The sequence below is a fragment of the Amphiprion ocellaris genome, chromosome 11 (assembly GCF_022539595.1).
Source record: "Amphiprion ocellaris isolate individual 3 ecotype Okinawa chromosome 11, ASM2253959v1, whole genome shotgun sequence".
Taxonomy (NCBI): Eukaryota; Metazoa; Chordata; class Actinopteri; family Pomacentridae; genus Amphiprion; species Amphiprion ocellaris.
Window position 1 is genome coordinate 20553429 of NC_072776.1, and position 18128 is coordinate 20571556.

The 18128-nt window shown below is 40.0% G+C and overlaps 1 protein-coding gene across 1 annotated transcript in view; it reads right to left on the reverse strand.

Annotated features, from left to right (window-relative positions):
• calcrla (calcitonin receptor-like a) overlaps window positions 1-17010 on the reverse strand; it is a 35316-nt gene extending 18306 nt beyond the window's left edge. The window contains exon 1 of the mRNA XM_023274528.3: window positions 16868-17010. The gene's annotated coding sequence lies outside the window, so the exon portion shown is untranslated. The remainder of the gene's footprint in view (window positions 1-16867) is intronic.
• Between the last annotated feature and the right edge of the window lie 1118 nt (window positions 17011-18128).

Here is an 18128-nt window from a genome sequence, read left to right on the forward strand (position 1 = left end):
AGTACACTGGAGCTGTCTTCAATTATTTTGGAGGCCGTGGAAATCTTCAGATTTTTGGTGGTGAGCGCTGTTTAACACGTAGCTCCCAAACTGCCCATGTGTTCAGCTGGGGTGAGATCTGGTAACTGTTAAAGCCAGTTCTTAAAATTCATACATATAATTTTCATCAAACTATTCACTGATGATTCTGGTATCCTATGATTGGAGGGACTGTTATCCTGGAAAACGTCACTCCCATCATGACAGAAAGTTTTATCTATTGGACAAAGATGATCTTTGTGTGGTTTTCCCTCTGAGGAGACAAGTGGACACAAACCATGGCAGCTAAATGTCCTTTACAGCATAACAGAATTTACGTTTTGTTTTTTTTGCCCCCTTTAATTTGTTACCCATCTGTAGTTATCAGAAATATAGAAATAAAGTCACAAAGGTTGGCTCTAGTGGCTACTGAAATCCATCACAAATGACAAGGTATATTTTGCTTCCTGAAAGCAAAACCCTGAAACCCGGAGTGTAAATAACTCTGCTGCATGTTGTTTGTATGTGTTTATCTCAGTTAGTATGTGCTGCATTTATTTAGTAGCTAAACAAGTCAATTTCACCCATAATCTCACCCAGGTTTAGTTTTTTGTACCACTCCACAATGGATATAAAACACACAAAGAAAAATCATATACTTTATGAATATTGTTTTGCTAATTGCAGCCCAAAGCTAAGAGAGCAACCTCCACAGAAGCACAACACTTGATTATTGATCTGTTTGGGTCAACTTAATCCAACCACAGACCAGCGCAAACTGTGGGTGGTCCACTATTATCTGTAGTACCTCAGAGTGTTTCACTGAAGTGGTTAGTCATGTACACTTTGCACAAAGGCTGACATCACCTATTACATCTGCCAGCATGCCGAGAGTTACCCAGAAAAACAATCTATGCATAACATCTGCTGTCTTCTCACACCGGTGCCAGAGTCCAGGCTGTACTTATCAACTCTCAGTGTCCCTGCAGAGATGTTGTGTTGCACTATAAACATCCTTTTGCACTCACAGGATGTTTGGCGCTAAGTTCCACTAAGTTCCGCCCAATGGCATTCGGATTTCCATTAGACTGGTGAGGGACTATAACTTCATTACTGCCTCATTAAATCTATAGCAGGATACGGGCTTAACTGGAGATGGGGGCAGCCATAAGAACTGATTAAGACTCTGCTTGCAGGAACACAAACAATCAATATATGATCTGCTGTTTTGGCATTACGTCTCTGTTATTACTGTTCATGTTGACAGATTTTCACCTCAAAAATACCACCAAGACTAAAAGGCTGCACAGTAATTATCACTGAATAATTCTTTGCAAAAACATATGCAACATATGTTTTTTATGTTTTCATTGCTGTATGGCTCTTATCCAGTTTGTTTTCTCCTGACTAGATCTTTGCTTGTGTTGTATCTACTCTCAGATGTACATCACTTTGGATTAAAGCATCTGCTAAATGAAATTGTAGAAATCGTACAATATGTGAAAGACACTCAGTCATATCTACATTGTAGTAGCAACTGAAATCAACAACGCAACGGCCGTCTGAAGTGATCACTTCTTCAAGCTGTCACCAAAGGCAATTTAATATGATCCTGTGTGCTGAAAGATGAATGAAGGTGTGTGGTGAGAATGCAAAAGACAATACTCTGCCGTCACACTACAATGTTGCTTGAATCCTGCTATCAGTCTTTGAAAGACAAACACAAAACTGGTCACTGGGGTACAGTGATCTTCAGTGCCTTGTGTTTGCTGTACAAACAAGGGGCAAGCAAGGGAAGCTGCACAGTTGTGCCTTCTGGATCTGATTTCAAATGACGTGCAGTCTTCATCATCAGTCATCATTTCAATAAACAGAGGGAGCCATGGAACATTTAGTACAGGGTCATGTTCCAAGCACAGATTTATATAAGCATATAAATAAAGCATATAGCAGTTACATTTCTAGCACGCAATGCACCACTATTTATCTTGATTCTCTGATTACAGACACGAGGACATATTGTAAAAACAGCTTAGAACTAATTTGTCTGAATGTATTTATACTAAATCCAAACTATGTTATATAATTGTTGGTTTTAACTGGGAGACAAGCCTCCGTTACTGTGGGCCAGTATATTTTAAAAGGCAGTAAACAGAATTACTTTCATCAACAATTTTATTTTAAACTTAATGTGTCAAATTTTAGATGCTTTAACACTTCTCAGTGGTTTGCTGACAACATTGTCTGTTCAGTACAGCTCATTAGTTTCCTCCGTTTAGCTTCAACAAAGAAGGAAAAATATCTCTGTTTATTGAACAGATAACAAATGTTCAAATTTTATTGTTAAATAGTAGAGCTAGGCAGTTAATCTGGGGTTTCAAAAACTCTAGATGGCCACAGCTAAAATGCTAAAGTTAAGGCTTCAAGTCAGTAGCCAGAAACCAGTGGGTGATGTCATGATGGCTACATCCATCTTTTATTTACACTCTATGTGCTAATCTTAAGACTATATTGTTCAGTAGTTAAATACCTGAGAGCTCCATCTGATAAATAAAGGGAGTTCAGCTTCAAAGCAGTAACCACAGCATACACAACATATACAAGATACAAAAGTTTGGGGTCATTTACAAATGTCCTTATTTTTGAAAGAAAAGCAGCTTTTTTCAATGAAGATAACATTAAATTATCCAGAAATATAGTCGAGACATTGTTAATGTGGTAAATGACTATTCAAGCTGTAAATGGCTTATTTTTAATGGAATATCTCCATAGAGGTACAGAGGAACATTTCCAGCAACCATCACTCCTGTGTTCTAATGCTACATTGTGTTAGCTAATGGTGTTGAAAGGCTAATTGATGACCAGAAATCCTTTGTGCAATTATGTTAGCACATGAATAAAAGTGTGAGTTTTCATGGAAAACATTAAATTGTCTGGGCGACCCCAAACTTGTGAATGGTAGTGTATATTCTTGATATAGTCAGCTATAAATAATGTGACATAGTGACTTTGGACAAAGTCTTTAGATGTAAGAAGAACTCTTTGGTCTGGATGAAACATGCTGCTGTTAAAACTTACACTACCACACTGACAGACAGATATTGCAACATCTTCGGCATATGTGTTCTGTGTCGCGTCACATGGATTTTATCAGTTAGTTTTGAAATGTACTGTCAGCCTAATGTTGCAAACATCCAAATACTGTGTTCAGTTCTCTCTGGAAAACAAGCGGTGTTGAATGTTTGAATGTAGAATTAAATGCGACAATGCTAAGAGTAATCCACTCTCTCAGCATACTCCAGATCTTGGACATGATACTTCCAGTCCAGTTTGCTTTACATGCAACACGTGTGGCACATGTCTGTATCTTTACCAGCTAGGCTTAATATCTTAACATCAAACACGCTTGCTGGGAAACAACATGAGCAGTGCAGGTGCAGTTCATCAGCTCAGACTAATGAGCAAGATACCTCCCTGCACCCGACTGAACCGCCTTTACATTCATATCATCACACAAAACCTCTCTTTGATTATGTCAGTAGCTAGAACATGGTAACATGGCGTTTCACTTCTTATGATCTCTTTGATATTGTTACTCTATTTCTGTCATGTAAAGCTACTTATCCTCTGATAAAAAGTTAAACTGGTGCATCATCATTTTTATTCCACAAAAAAAAAAAGATTAAAATTGTGAGTCATTGTGACATTCTGACTGATGTGGCCTAGGAGGAAGAAATGGGTTCCAGTTAGCTTAGTCTCCTGCTATTTTCTGTCATTTTGTGAGAACAGTTAAGAGCTGATGGGAGAACAGAGTGGATAGAAAAGAGTCTACATAAGGGAGAAACACTATGTCTGTCTGATGATGGGCATGTGGGAACAAGAAACAAAAGGAGATGCCCTTAAAACAATGTAAAAGCACAGTTTCTCTGAGAGCTTCCTGTCTTAATCAACAGGGCCAAATATAGCTCGTGGACTTTTCCCACAGGATCAGCTGTACATTTAGATCCTCCCATGTGACTAAGAAAGGTCTGAATTAGAGTGCAGTCACTGATGTTACCAGGCCCAGGACATGAGAACAGACCTCCGAGTTGCCAAGGGCATCACCAGATGTCAGGAAAAACAATAGCAATCCCACACAGATGTGAACGAGACGCGAGTCGTCTTCGTTGCATGAAAAGACCTCCTCAAGTCTTAATCCACCCACTCTGACTGATGCACGCAATATTCTTTGCATTAACGGAGCAGGAGGGAGGTTGTGTTCTTGTGGTTTTGAAGCAGACAACAACTCAGATACCAAAGTATTCCTGTCACTGCATTCACACCCTCGCCAGCATGCAAGCGGCCTCAGGGCAAAGCACATGGATCTATTTACAACGATGGTCCAGAAAAGGGGAAAAGCCTGCATTCTAGAACTAATGTTCTTAGTTCACGGGAAAATAAAAGAGTCGCTACAGTCTGTCAAGCCCTGGAAGCTATACGGTCAAGGGATGGATGACGCAACCAAGTATCCCAAGGAATTATGAATATTGAAAGATTATGTCGCACACAATCTACATCCAATGCCGATGTTCAGTAGCTGTGCAGAACATAGTGTGCTCTTTTGCAGCAAGGCAGAAAGTAAATGCATGAAGGGTGGGTTGGTGGATGGATGTATCGTACATTAGATGGAGCTCTTATGAATCAATCATTCATGTGGACTTTCTTATTTATATAGTATAGTTTAAAAATATGGATATATTTACATACACAGAATATATGTTTTAAACGGTATATGCAGCTTTTACCCGCCTTAATGGTACTCAAGAATAGAAGATATTGCACTGGAGAAATAACAATAAGTGGCTACATTTAATGTAATCTAAGGGTTTTGCAGAATGTAGTGTTTTTCCTTGCAAAGTTTGAATTATATAGCATTTTTCCCTGTCGCTTTGACATTTATCTGAAAAGGCTGCGAGTTGCTTAGAATATGCATCTACCTTTCGATGAGCAGCTGCATTAAATAGGTTTTCCAGTCGCTTGGTTGCAGTGACACAAGCCAGAAACACATCAGTGGCATATTGTCCCCTTATGATGGTGATAAGGTTAATGTGTTGGCAAACAGCTGGGAAGTTCCACATCCAGCAGTAATGGAACAACATTAGAATTCATTTTGAGTCTTGCTGGTATCTAGTTTACCAATCTAAGTCCAATACTTTCCTTGTACAGCTTGTGAGTAGAAATCAATGTATGTTACATGCAAGCCAGACAAGTTCACACAATATCCATTAGGCCTATCAGCGACTGGCAAATCTTTCCTTATTTTACAGTATACTGGAGTTTTAAGTCTGGTTTCTGTGACAGCACTCCTAGTGCACTTATAGTAGTACATTTTACTAGAACCACAATAACATTAGTTGGCCCCAACTGAAGAGGTGAGAAACTACAGTGACGGACATAGAGTAAGACAGAACTATGGCAGACAAATCTGGGAAGTATCCAGGAAAAGCTTCTAATGCTACAAATAAAAAAAGGAAGGATTACAGTCTGAAATAGAAAGCAATCAACGTCATAAGCACTGACATTCGCTTTGGTTATGTTTATTTCTGTGGTGTCAGTAGCACTCATTTGCTTTTAATCCCCTCACTTTTTGTGTTGTTGTGCCCATACTCCCTTTCAAATAAATCCCACTCTACCACTCTGGAACTCAGTTTTGTTTCGATCTCTTTTTGTTACTGTCTGGCTGCCCTAGACAGCTGGGTCGTAACAGCATAAAAATATTGATTACCACTTCCATCAGCAGGTGACATTTTGACATATTTGTATGGATCTGATCATGTTTGAGTCAAACTGTTATGAAGTCCCTTGAACGTCACTAATCTATATGAGCTAATAAACAAGTTTAAAGCATTTCTGGCCACTATATACAGCGAGAGCTCGGCGCATGTAGGGTTAATGTCAGTGTCAAATAGAGCACCGCTGTTAGAAAAAACACAGCCAAAAACCCATCATAAGAGGACACTGATACTCTAAATGTAAACCTGCTGAACATGAGCAAGAAAATACATATATATTTATGTCATACAGGATGTGGTTTCACAGCCTTATGACTGCATATTACGACATACCATTCTGAACGTCAGGGATGTTTGGGATTTAAAAAGTTATAATGTAATATAGTATAACGCCACATTTGTAAACATCATGAAGCACTTAATAAAGTTCTAATTCTAACACATATTCAGCAACTGAACTCTACAGTAATTACATGAGTCACAAACGATCCAGAGAGATTTCATGTATTGTGGAAAACAGTCTGAAAAACTGGCAAACACAACAGCATTAGCACACAGCAGGGAGCAGTCCCAGCTTACTGAAAGAAGTGGTTTTGTGTCAGGATGACAGCTTAACATCAGAAATGTCTCTTCTACTGAAAGAAAGATTTAATTAACACCTGCCATCTCAACTCTGTTCCTTTATCCAAAAATGCAAATCAAAAGGAGCCACTGTGAAGCCAAGCTCTCTGTTCTTCTTGGTTTTCTCAGCTTTGAACCAAATAACAAAATAGTTTCTTACAACAATAGTTTGACATTTAAAAAAAAACAAAAAACACTCATTTACTTTCTTAAGCAGTTAAGGCAGAACTGACACCACTTTAATGTCTGTACTCTGCTTAAGTACAGTTTTCTAGCACTTCTACTCCTCTATAGGACTGTATATGGGGTCACCAGCCTGTGTGTACACATACATGTGTTTCCTTATGTATTAGACACCCACACAGCTTCGATATTTCTGACTTGTGAGCTCTTATAGAACACAGTGTCAGATCTGGGCTCCACATCACTTTGGCTGCAATGAAAATAAATAATAATAATAATAATAATCAAGAAAACAAACCTTACTTTTTCAAAAAAAAAAAAAAAAATGCAGTGAGTCGAAAAAGCATGCAAAATCTGTTAAAACAATCTGTAGCTGAAGTGTTTTTTCCTTGTTCCTGCCCCAGTAATCACCTCCTGATCTCCGGAAGCTAACACCACCTGCACCAGTTACAGCAATAAAATCCTGCCTGTGCACTGACGCATTAGTTTTAGAGTAAACGAGTATGTCAGTCACTGGGATCAACTTTCAACGATCACTTTTAAAATTTCAAGTAACACACAATCAAAAACTGGCTCTGAGAATGTGACAAAGAGGGAGTCCACAGGAGAGATTTAATCAACACAATTCATGTATCAACACCAATGTTAACACAAACAATAGGGCAACACAGCAATTAATTGTATGATTATTTTTGACATGGTTGTATTTGGATTTTTACTTAAGTAAAGGATTTCAGGGTTTGTTTTATCATTGCTATGCTCTGGCAAAAGAATCCACTAATCAGTACCTCTAAAACTGGCTACTTAACACCCTCAATCTGCTCAAAAACACTGTTTGCTATTGTTCATAGCCAGTATCAACTGCATGTTTTTTTTTACAGATTAAACAAGTGAGATGTAATACAGATACTTGTAAACTTCAGAGTTATCCAATCTCCCAGGAGTTATATTCCTATATAACCATAGTTTTTGTCACTTAGATTTTCAAAGAAATGTATTTTCTCCAAGAAAACTGAGATTGTGCTGTAGTAGGAAATGCTTGCACTTCAACATGAGCAGAGTGGCAGGATAAGTTTGCAACAGAACTGTCACCAGGGACACTATTGTTTGTGTCCTGGCAGGGATCAGTACGTTTCCATTTAACTCACTTACTTTCAGTTTTCATTTACTGTTTGCTGAGGTTCAGATATTACACTTTTGTGAATAGGACGAATAGGAAAGACTGGATTAAAATACAACCCTTTAACAACATGTTTGGAGCTTCTCCTCCATTTTACCTGTTACCAGGATGACGGGTTCAACCCCATTTAATATATGATTGGATGGATAATATGAATCATATAAATGACTAAGACATGTTGATTTTAATCATATAGAGAGAGTGTGTTTGCCTTAAAACATTTATGAGAATGCAGTTTAGCTGCACAGAAACATAATATTTGGAAGACAGGGCTGTTCAGAAGCTGTTCTTGCTGTTTTCAATCTTTCAAAATTACATTTTCCCTCTGAATCTGAAATTTGCTTTAGCTTCAACACCATACTCTCATCAATCAAACTTGACAACAAAAACTAACAAACACCCCAGTTGTCTTCAGTTACTGCTGAAGAAGGCTGTGAGTACTCGAGGTCTCACCATAGAAAAAGGATCCTATTCCAGAGGCCTCTAGTCTACGCAAAGGAAAAAATAGTACAAATATCTAGTTAAAAATACATTGGTTAAAAATACACCAGGCTCCATCTTTCACAGCACCTGCATAGCTGCTAGTAATTCTCCTCGGTGTTAATGTAAATGTTTTGATGTAGCCATAGGGCTACCAGGCTGCATTCAAAATAGACTAACCTGCTGAGCATGTGCTCACTGCTTAACCTGGGGCGTACAGTACAGTCTGGTGGGAATGTGTGGCTAATTCCACCAATTCTTTCCACTACATGGAGCCACATTTTCACAGGTCACTAGATTTTCTTTGTCAAGTGCTCTAAGTGCACCGACAGGCTGACAGCTTTGCACAAAAGCTCAAGCTTCTTTGGCAGTTTTTTTTTTCTTTTTCCTTCTATGTGATATTTCTGCATCCTACCAAGCTGCTGCTTTGCACAGAACACAGTTTCATATCTGTGTTTGCTGAAGTGATCAGCGGCCATTGAAGTGGCATACAGCCGGAGGGGGATTTTCAAGCTAAAATCTGGCCTGAGGCTTTTAAAAAAGTGTTTACCATTCTATCACATTTTATTTAGGAACAGGTTAACACTTCTTCATATCAGCAGATTTTATCAAAGACGCTTCAACTCAGATATCAGTTTCTTCTAACCGCAAAAACATTATGTACTGAAAAAGATGTCCTTTGAGGGCTTTTTGCAAGGTAGTCAAGCACCTTCCACTAATCCTCTCTGTGTTCAGTGTCATTCTATCCACCCAAACATTTCCAGAGCTCTGTGCTGCGCTCACGTTCTGGGTTAGTAAAAAAGATTCTTGAATTCCCAGGGTAAAATATGACATACTTTGTACTGACACTGATCATAGTGAACATGGAAGCGCAGTAAAGTAGTTAGACATCTGTAACTGTCTACCAAAAACATGCCACTAATGCATTATGTATTCCTTTGGTGTAACACTTGAATGAGTGTCTTTTAAATACTTATTACAGTCCAACAAAGTCAGCGGTGAACACAGGGTCTTCAAGGAGTGAGTGGTTCCCTCTGGGTCCTGCCACGACAAAAATAACGCTGGGGCTCGGTCAATTTTAACGGCCCCAAGGAAGCCAAGGAATATCCTCCATGTGCTCGCTGCAGGCCCTAGACTTGACCTCCAAGAGTGCTGTTCACGTCATTACTAAGAGGTTCAAGTTGCTCTGTACGCTTTGAGGTTTCTGATAAAACATGTAACTGATCACATGTGTGAGCTGCAAATGTAGGCAGGTTCACACCCAAAACCAGAACAGCAGTGGTATATCCCAGTACCATCCCAAATAATTATATAATAATATAATAACGGGCCAGGCTGATGGTCGGTCAACCCCTAGCAAGCTTCACAATCAACTGACACAGCATCATATTGGAAAAAACAGTCCTAATCACGGTGCATACAGGCTTAAAAAAGAATGAATCTGGCAAAACTTGAATAAAATTGTGATCTAAGCTTAGAAAATAAAACACAATTTTCATTATTATGCACATGCATTTACAGTGCACCTGACATTTTAAGTAATAATCTCGTTTGTCTGTCGGATGTAATGGTTTCTGATTTAACTGTCTGGTTAAGCAATAAAAAGAGGAAAAAATGTAAGTACCAGAAATGTTGCTTTTTCTATATGTCTCCGTGTGTGAGCTTTGAACAGCGAGCAAAATACAAACCATTAAATACTAAGTAAAGAAAGCACAGTAAACTACAAGACAGGAATACAGTGTTTTGCTGTTGAAGAGTATCGAGCACACTAGCCACAAAACTGACATTTGTGAGCAAGTTGCTCAGCTGTTTAATATGCTGCAGCAGATTAGCTAATTAGTCTGCAAACTGTTGATGGCAGCTCACTTCTCCCAGTGGATGGTTGTTTGGTCACTGGTACAACAAGCTGAGGTGCAGAACAAGACATGATTATGTGTAAGCTGAACAAGAATGCAGCATCAGCAGGAAAGCTAGTGTTATTGGCTGTTCAGTTGGTGGCTCTTGTGTAGCAGGTTGCTGTCTGGCTCACTTAAACATTAGCAGAGCAGCAGCCACAGCTTTAGTTCAGTGGATGTGTAAGGAAAGCTGGGGATGGTGTCGCCACTCAGCCTAGCTTCTGATTTTTCCTGGTGGCCACTCATAGTAGTGACGCTCAAAAAGCATTATTGGCATAGATCACCTTCATAAAACTGTTGACAGGACGACTGCAAACAAGGTGAGGGAAATATCTGATTGCTATTTGTCAGACTGATTACGATTTGCAATATGAAATTTTGAAATCAAGCTTTAGTTTGATATTCACTTTGTAATAGATTTAAAACGTGATGGAACATTAACACAAAAAACTCCATCAAAGGCATCGATCTGTAAAACCGTCGACAACAGTTAAAAATGTGCAGTTTTTAAATGATGAGACTGAGCTCATATCAGCTGAACCACAGTGTACCTGCCTAAACCAATTTACACGTTGATCAAGGGGCACCATAAACAACCCTTGAAAGTTCTATCCATCCATCCATCCATCCATCCATCCATCCATCCATCCATCCATCCATCCATACATACATACATACATCCATCCATATACACCACTTAATCCTCATTAGGGTCGTGGGAGTCTATCCCAGATGGCTTAGGGCAAAGGCAGTAGACACCTTGGACAGGTCACCAGTCTATCACAGGGCTATATATAGAGACAAACAATCACACTCACATTCACACCCATTGGACAATTTGGAGTTACCAATTAACTTCAGCATGTTTTTGGACTGTGGGAGGAAGCCGGAGTACCTGGAGAAAACCCACACATGCACAGGGAGAACATGCAAACTCTCAGGCTGGGACACAAACCATGGATCTTCTAGCTGCAAGACGACAGTGCTAACCACTGATCCACTGTGCAGCCCCTGAAATTTTCAATGTGCTCAAATTAATTCAAATTCAATTACAGCAGTCATCTTATTTAATAGCCTCAGCTCGGCTATACTAAATTGCAGTCTTTTCAAAGTGGTAATAGTGTGGCTCAAAATTGCAATTTCAATTTCAAATGAATTAATTGTTCAGCCCTACCCTCCAGCACCAGCAGTGTTTTATTTTAGTCACCTTGGACGCTATGGGTGGGGGAACGTGTGCAGGGAAACACTGATTCCATTTGCAAATGCTTGAGAGCTAGAAAACTCTTCTGGCTCATGTTCTTGGTAAGCAGTTTCCATTCCAGTGAAAAAGTGTCTTTGAGTCCAGTATCCAGCTGTCAACTCATCCATTGAGGGAACAGTGAGCCAAGCAGCACACATGTATTTCTCTTTGCACCAAGCTCTGATCGTGCAATTTTTACAATTTAATCACAAATAACATGCAAATGAATAAACGCAGTAGTTTATATTATTTTAGCAGTTTAGTAAATTTAGAGCATTGCCATCGTCCAGGCCATTTCCACAGTGATGATGGGGATGCAAAGAGCCACAGCGTCCTAATGTTGCATGAACAGGGCCTTCATTTCCTTTCTTTTAGGACTGTCAACATGGTACATAACATTAGGATCGCTGTTACAATGGAACTCAGGCCTTGACACTTTAGACCCTTAATGGCTGACTACAGAAACCTAACCACCAGTGTTGGCATGCGTTACCTGCTGGCAACGTTAGTTCTTAAACGCTAGAGTTGCTCACTTCCCACACAACTAGACCGGACAGAGGACAAATTTCAAAGTCATGTTCCTGAACCCTTTGATGCACAACATGGGTCAAGAGATACACATCTACCGTTGAATATGGGTCGCTTTTGACCCATGCTGTGCACCAAAGGGTTAAAGGAGTGTTAGTCCACTTCAGGTATCAATTTCTCTGATCAGTTCACCACAAGCGCAGCGCATGTCAACACGTGGCTGACAACATGCACTCCACTCGAAACAACTTGAGTCAAATCAGAGATCATCAACTGATGCTTCAAAATATTGACTTTCAGGGGGCAACCCTACAGTTTTCCGTCTATGCAGAAAGCATCCAGGCGCATTACAGTGCAGTTCACCCACATATTGGTAGCATTCTGGCCCCAACAAACAATTAAGGCTGTTGGTCATGTGTAATGGAAGAAAATAGGTTTCAAGTCATGTTTGTCGAGGGTATAGCCCAACTGAATCATGAAACATTATGCAACCTGTGTGGACCTCTGGTTGGATTAAAATAAAACTATCAATAAACTACAACATGCTGACACTATCTGAAGAGTAAGAAAAGGGCTTGATTAACTTTTTTAAAAAACTACAACTGCAACGAAAATTTCACGTTTTGCAATGACTGCAATAAGTGTGTTTAAAACCAGATTAATAACCTTCTCCTAGAGATGCATGGTAATGTAAAAATCTCTCCAGCCATTAACAACTGAGGATTCATCCAGGTCACGCTATGAGCTATGATAATGTCCACTATAAAGAATACAGACAGTGTTTTTCTAAAGGGAAGCACATGCAATTTGAGACTTTTATTAACCTTGGAAACCAATTAACTGCAGTATTATGGAGGGGTTTTTGGCACAGCTTACGGCAGCCTGAGCTTGACAATAATAATAGTCATATTTTCACAGTAGAGTAAGTTAGATAATTGGAGATCCAACAGAAATGTCAGTTGAAGACATTTGCTCAGAGCAGCAGAAAATTCAGGATGGGAAAGGGAACCAAAGCAGTGTAAACTGGTTGGAAATTGAGCTCTGCAAAAGCAGAAATCTGTGTCCTTGTAGCAAATGATTTATTAATGGATTTTTCTTTCAAATCCCCATGAAGAGAATGAGGTAACATTATTATATGGGGCAGTGAAAACCCTCAAACTGAACTGGAACTTATTCAACACTCATTTGTAGCGACTACCCAGCACCGCAGGTTCACCTTTGGAAGACAAACAGACAAACACGCAGAGCTTCCCAGGGACCATTTCCTCTATTCTGTATGCCAGGAGCCCTGTCCCACACAGTAAATCAGGAAGCTAGTGTCACTGACAGTTTGTTTAGCTCACACAAACATAGAACACCCTTAGAAACCACACCACCTCTTTCCATTCCCTTCTATCCTCCACAAAGCACTGCAGCTCCCACTGCCAATCACTACCTTCCCACATGCTGCTCCTGAAGACATTAACCCATGACAGCTCCTATTAGGCACCATGTACACTGAAATTAAACAGGAGAAGGGGAAAAAAATGACCCTTCATAATGTATGAGCGGAAAAATTACCTCAAAAGGTTTCACATCCCCGAAACTGAATCCAGAACCTGAGGGGAGCGTTGCAAATGTACATCACTGTGCTTTTGTGTAATACGATAACTTCAGCCTGGGGTAGGCACACGGGAAAAACATATAACATATACCAGGCTCGCTGATTTAATCTGAGCTGAAACACAGTAAGGGTTCAACTTGAACACATCTGAAGGGCTGTAAAAGGTGCGGTAAGAATTAGAAATTGTTGATCAGATCCCTCAGTTAATATACAGACTCTGCAGTGTCCACCAACAGTACAAGGAATATAACAGGAGAATCAATAATGAGCCGCCTGCAGGATCCCTCTGTGCCTTGATGATTTATGAGGGGTCACATTTCATGAGAATCGTCATTACTCTGATGACTGAGAATCAGGTGGCCTTTGCTCTCCTCACAGTCGGTCACCAGCAATGTTTATAGGATGATTCATCATAAAGGCAGCATTTAAGCACGCATATATTTACAAAAAATGCGACACAACTGCTTCTCCCGTGTGAAAAGCAAAAAAAAAAAAAAAAAAGAATCATCCCTTTGCTGCTTGGGTGTAAATAGCGACCCCAAATTCATCCCTTCAACATCACTAAGCTACCGTATGTCAGAATCACTACCGTGAAATAAGAGTCCACTGTCACGCTACTCCAAATGCCACTGCTTTAGGAAAGATCCACCACACCATAGAGACTGCAAAGGCTTTGGGAGCTATGCTGCCAAGACCTTTGTCTCGCCCACATTTAATAGCTGTTTTCTGGACTCAGGCAGTAAACACTCAGCATGAGAGTTTGAGGACTGAATGCACGACATTCCCGCTGCACAATCAGCTCATGTATTTAGTGTAGGCCTGGGCCACTGGAAGATGTCACAGCAAAATGGCCTCAAAGACCCATCTGACAGCTCTGCCAACTGGCAGCTTTGATACATTCGCTGTCCAAAGTGTCCTGACAGCCGACATGCAAGGACAGCAGCTAAAACACCGTTTTGCCAAGCGTCTTTTGTTGGTGTCTCTCGGCACTTGTGTCCTTTAATAATCCTGTCTATGATGGACATTTATGAGAAAATGGTCTAAAAATAACAAACATTTAACAATATACAATTTGAATAATTTATGTCACTGCAGAAAAGTAATGTTTGAGAGCTGGGGCTCATTATTAGGAAATGTAACATACATGAGAGAGGTCATGATCAACAGGATAGGAAAAGCAAAAACACATATTTCTGCACAAGTTTTATTGATTTATTCAGCATTTTCATGGACATTTACCATGTGAATTATTTAATATATCTTCAAGAAGTAAAACAAATAAATACTCATTTGTTGAAGATATAAATTGCCTGACATATGCAACATATGTCAGGCAATTTATCATCTGTCATATAGTGGTTTTGTCTTTTCAGGAGACATTCTATCTTTGTTGCTGTCTGTTGTTTTACTCCCATCTGTTTAAGCATATCAACTAGGGGTCGAGTGATAATCGGTTTGGCCAACAATCAGACCAGATTTACTTTTTTCCCCCCAAATCCCCAACATAATTAAATCATTTTTAAAAGTGCTGCTTTGGCTCGGATGCAGTTGCCTCTGCCTGTAGTCACTCTGGTATCTTAAAGTCATTTCCCACCCACAACGCTACATGCACCGCAGGACAAATGCTGAATGATGTTCTTTAACAAATACATCATGAATAAATAAAGGCATTTCAATGGATTCTTAGTGTTATCTTTAAATGTTACATTTTTACAGCCAATGTATCAATTTCAAATAAGTTAACCATCTCCTTGATCAATATGCTCCTGAAAATAAACATGTCAGTCTCACCTTGCATCAATTCTTATCTTAAAAGCAATATCTAAGGATGCTGTGCTTTTCTAAAAAAACATTATTTGTTTATAATTTATTTGGATATGAATATTGGATATTACCAAGAAAAAAAATCCTAAAACATCTGTCACATTTTAATGAATTTGAGAGACTGACTGCAGCTGTTTTCATATTCAATGTTTAACCATGAGCACAATATTTCCTTAAGCTTGCAGTTGTAATTTTTTCTTCTGCTGCCAGGAACAGGTGTAATAGAGAGAGACTACAGTTCGAAGGCAAATAGGCAAACAAAACCAGCACATAAAACCTGTTGCTGTGACATTTTACACAATCAGTTCAATTCTTCGTAACTGCTGAAAGTGCCAAAGAAGTTCACATGCATAAGGCGCTGACTGAAAACATTCCACTTCATCATTGCAAAAAGCAGCAGAACTCTGCATCACACTTGCAGCAGATCAAATTCAAAGCGCTGATGAGAGGAGCTCACTGGTGTCCACTAACTGTGCTGTGAATGAACAGTGTGCTTGTCCTAGGAGTTACCTCTGCTGTCACCTCCCTCATCATGATTCCAGCGCATCTTTCCTCAGCACAGCATCCTCTGCCAATAGTGACCACCGTCATCATATCCTCCTCCTACACATCATCATCATCACCATCATCATCTCTTCACTGTCCAGCCCACAAACTTCCAACATGTCCAAATCTGCAGCTTATGTAACCATGCAGATGATTTAGCAACCAGTGACTATTGCTGACACCAAAGGCTCGCTGCTGAATGGAGCTGATTCATTTGTCTCCCAGTTTAATCCACGTGAAAAGCCTGGCTGCTGTTTCATTCCAATACACTTGATTATTCAATCTATGGAATTAATATCAGGTGTGGGAGGAAAACCGAGTCTGTACCCACCACAGCTGACTCTATCACATTCCTCTAGTTCTCACAATGTAATATTTTCTATGCGTGTAAATACAGGATCCTGCGTAATTTCGTTCCTTTCAAATGGGCTTTTTACGCTTTTCCTCAACGCGTGCATAGACTGCACGGCAGACTGAGTAAAGCCCAGTATGCATCGCTCGATGTACAATCTACAACCTGGCACATCGTGAATAAATCAGGAAAAGGTGTCTGAACGTCTCATGAGAAATAGCTATTAAATATGTGATCTAAATGGTGATACACGACGCGCCTGGGTGGCCTTATAGTGTCCACAGTAACTGCTATTTCATTCTAGTCTTCAATTCCATCCATATTTCTACATGCAGCTCCTGACAGAAGGACTGCAGATTAACTGGACCCAGTAACGATGCTCAGGCTGGAGTCTGAACGTTTGGATTCAGGACAAAGCAATATATTCTATTAATGCATCTTCCTCGGCTCAGTAATCCGTGCAAACAGCGCTCAAATGACCTCGATAAACACACAGCGCTGAACAAAACGCCTTGTCAACTCCGCGTTAATTGTATTCGACGTAACTGCAGCTCGAAATGCCTGGAAAACATGGAAGAAACGCAGCGCATCGCACACAATTCACACTCCGCGTCAGCTCGTCCTACCAGAGAGTAAAATCCAGCAGCAACAGAAGAAGGTTCGATCGGGAACAAGGCAATCCTCAGACTGCAGAGCAGCACAGCCAGCGGGTCTCCGGCGCGCAATGAGCGCAGCTGAAAGTGCTGTCAGGTTGACGTTGGAAGGCAACCCACTGCTTCCTGTTACATCACACTGGAGCTGAGGACCTGGAAGCTGTGGCCACTTTTACACTCTCAACTCCCACACTCTGATACACACTTACAAGTGTAGTTTGTGTTGTTAAACTGCATTTTTTATAACTGGAAAATTTTGTTTACTTCCTCTCCCCATCACAGTATGCAAAGCTCCAAGCTGCTGCTTAAGATGCTGTGACTTTAGGAGAGAAACGCTTAGAATCCATGCAAGGTTTGGGGCTGGTAATTATGCTTTTATTCTCTGGGCCACACAAGCTGCCCAACACGAGGAAAACCACGGCTTATAGTCTGGATCCATGGATTTGTTAAAGATTTCTGTATCATTGTGAGACAGCGGCACGGCGTCACTGTAACTATGACTACAAGTGAACACAGCTGCCTGCTGATAATCACATGATTGCAATCCTACTACAAATCGAAAGTTCTGGACTTACCAGGACTAATCAGTCCAAAATTATACAAGGAACAACTGATTAAATTGTGTGGGTGTTTCCGAGCCCCATCAATTCCTACCGCCCACTACATTTTTAGGTCACGTGATTCGGTATCCGTACATAACGTACACATGCATAATGCACACCTATGCTCAGCTCAAGATCATTTTTTTTTTTTGTGGGTACATCTAGATTAAATGGCCACTTTCTACATTGCTGTCATGTCTGCCACAATTTTTTTTCAAGATTTCAGCCACTGGAAATGATACAATGACTGAGCAGCCTTGGCAGAGTACTGCACTCTGAATGCTTTTCTTGTTTATTTATGTTATGTATTTTATACAATATGTAGTTTATTTTTTGAAATTGAATGCTTTTCTCCTAATTTTTGCTATCGCTAGGCTATGAGCATTGACTGTAAGAGGTGGACAAACTCTCTATGACATCACCTATATTCTTGAACAGCGTATTAAAAATTATTTCATTGCCATGTTTGCAATGCCTGAATCCACCTAAGTCCTGATAGTTGCAAAAATCATTAAAAAGGTGGAGCAGGAGTGGAGCTGAAGTGGGCTATGCAAACATCTCCTGGCCATGGACTGCCTTTTCATTGCACTCACCTGTCAGACATTCCCTTAATTATGCAAAACTTTTGCCTT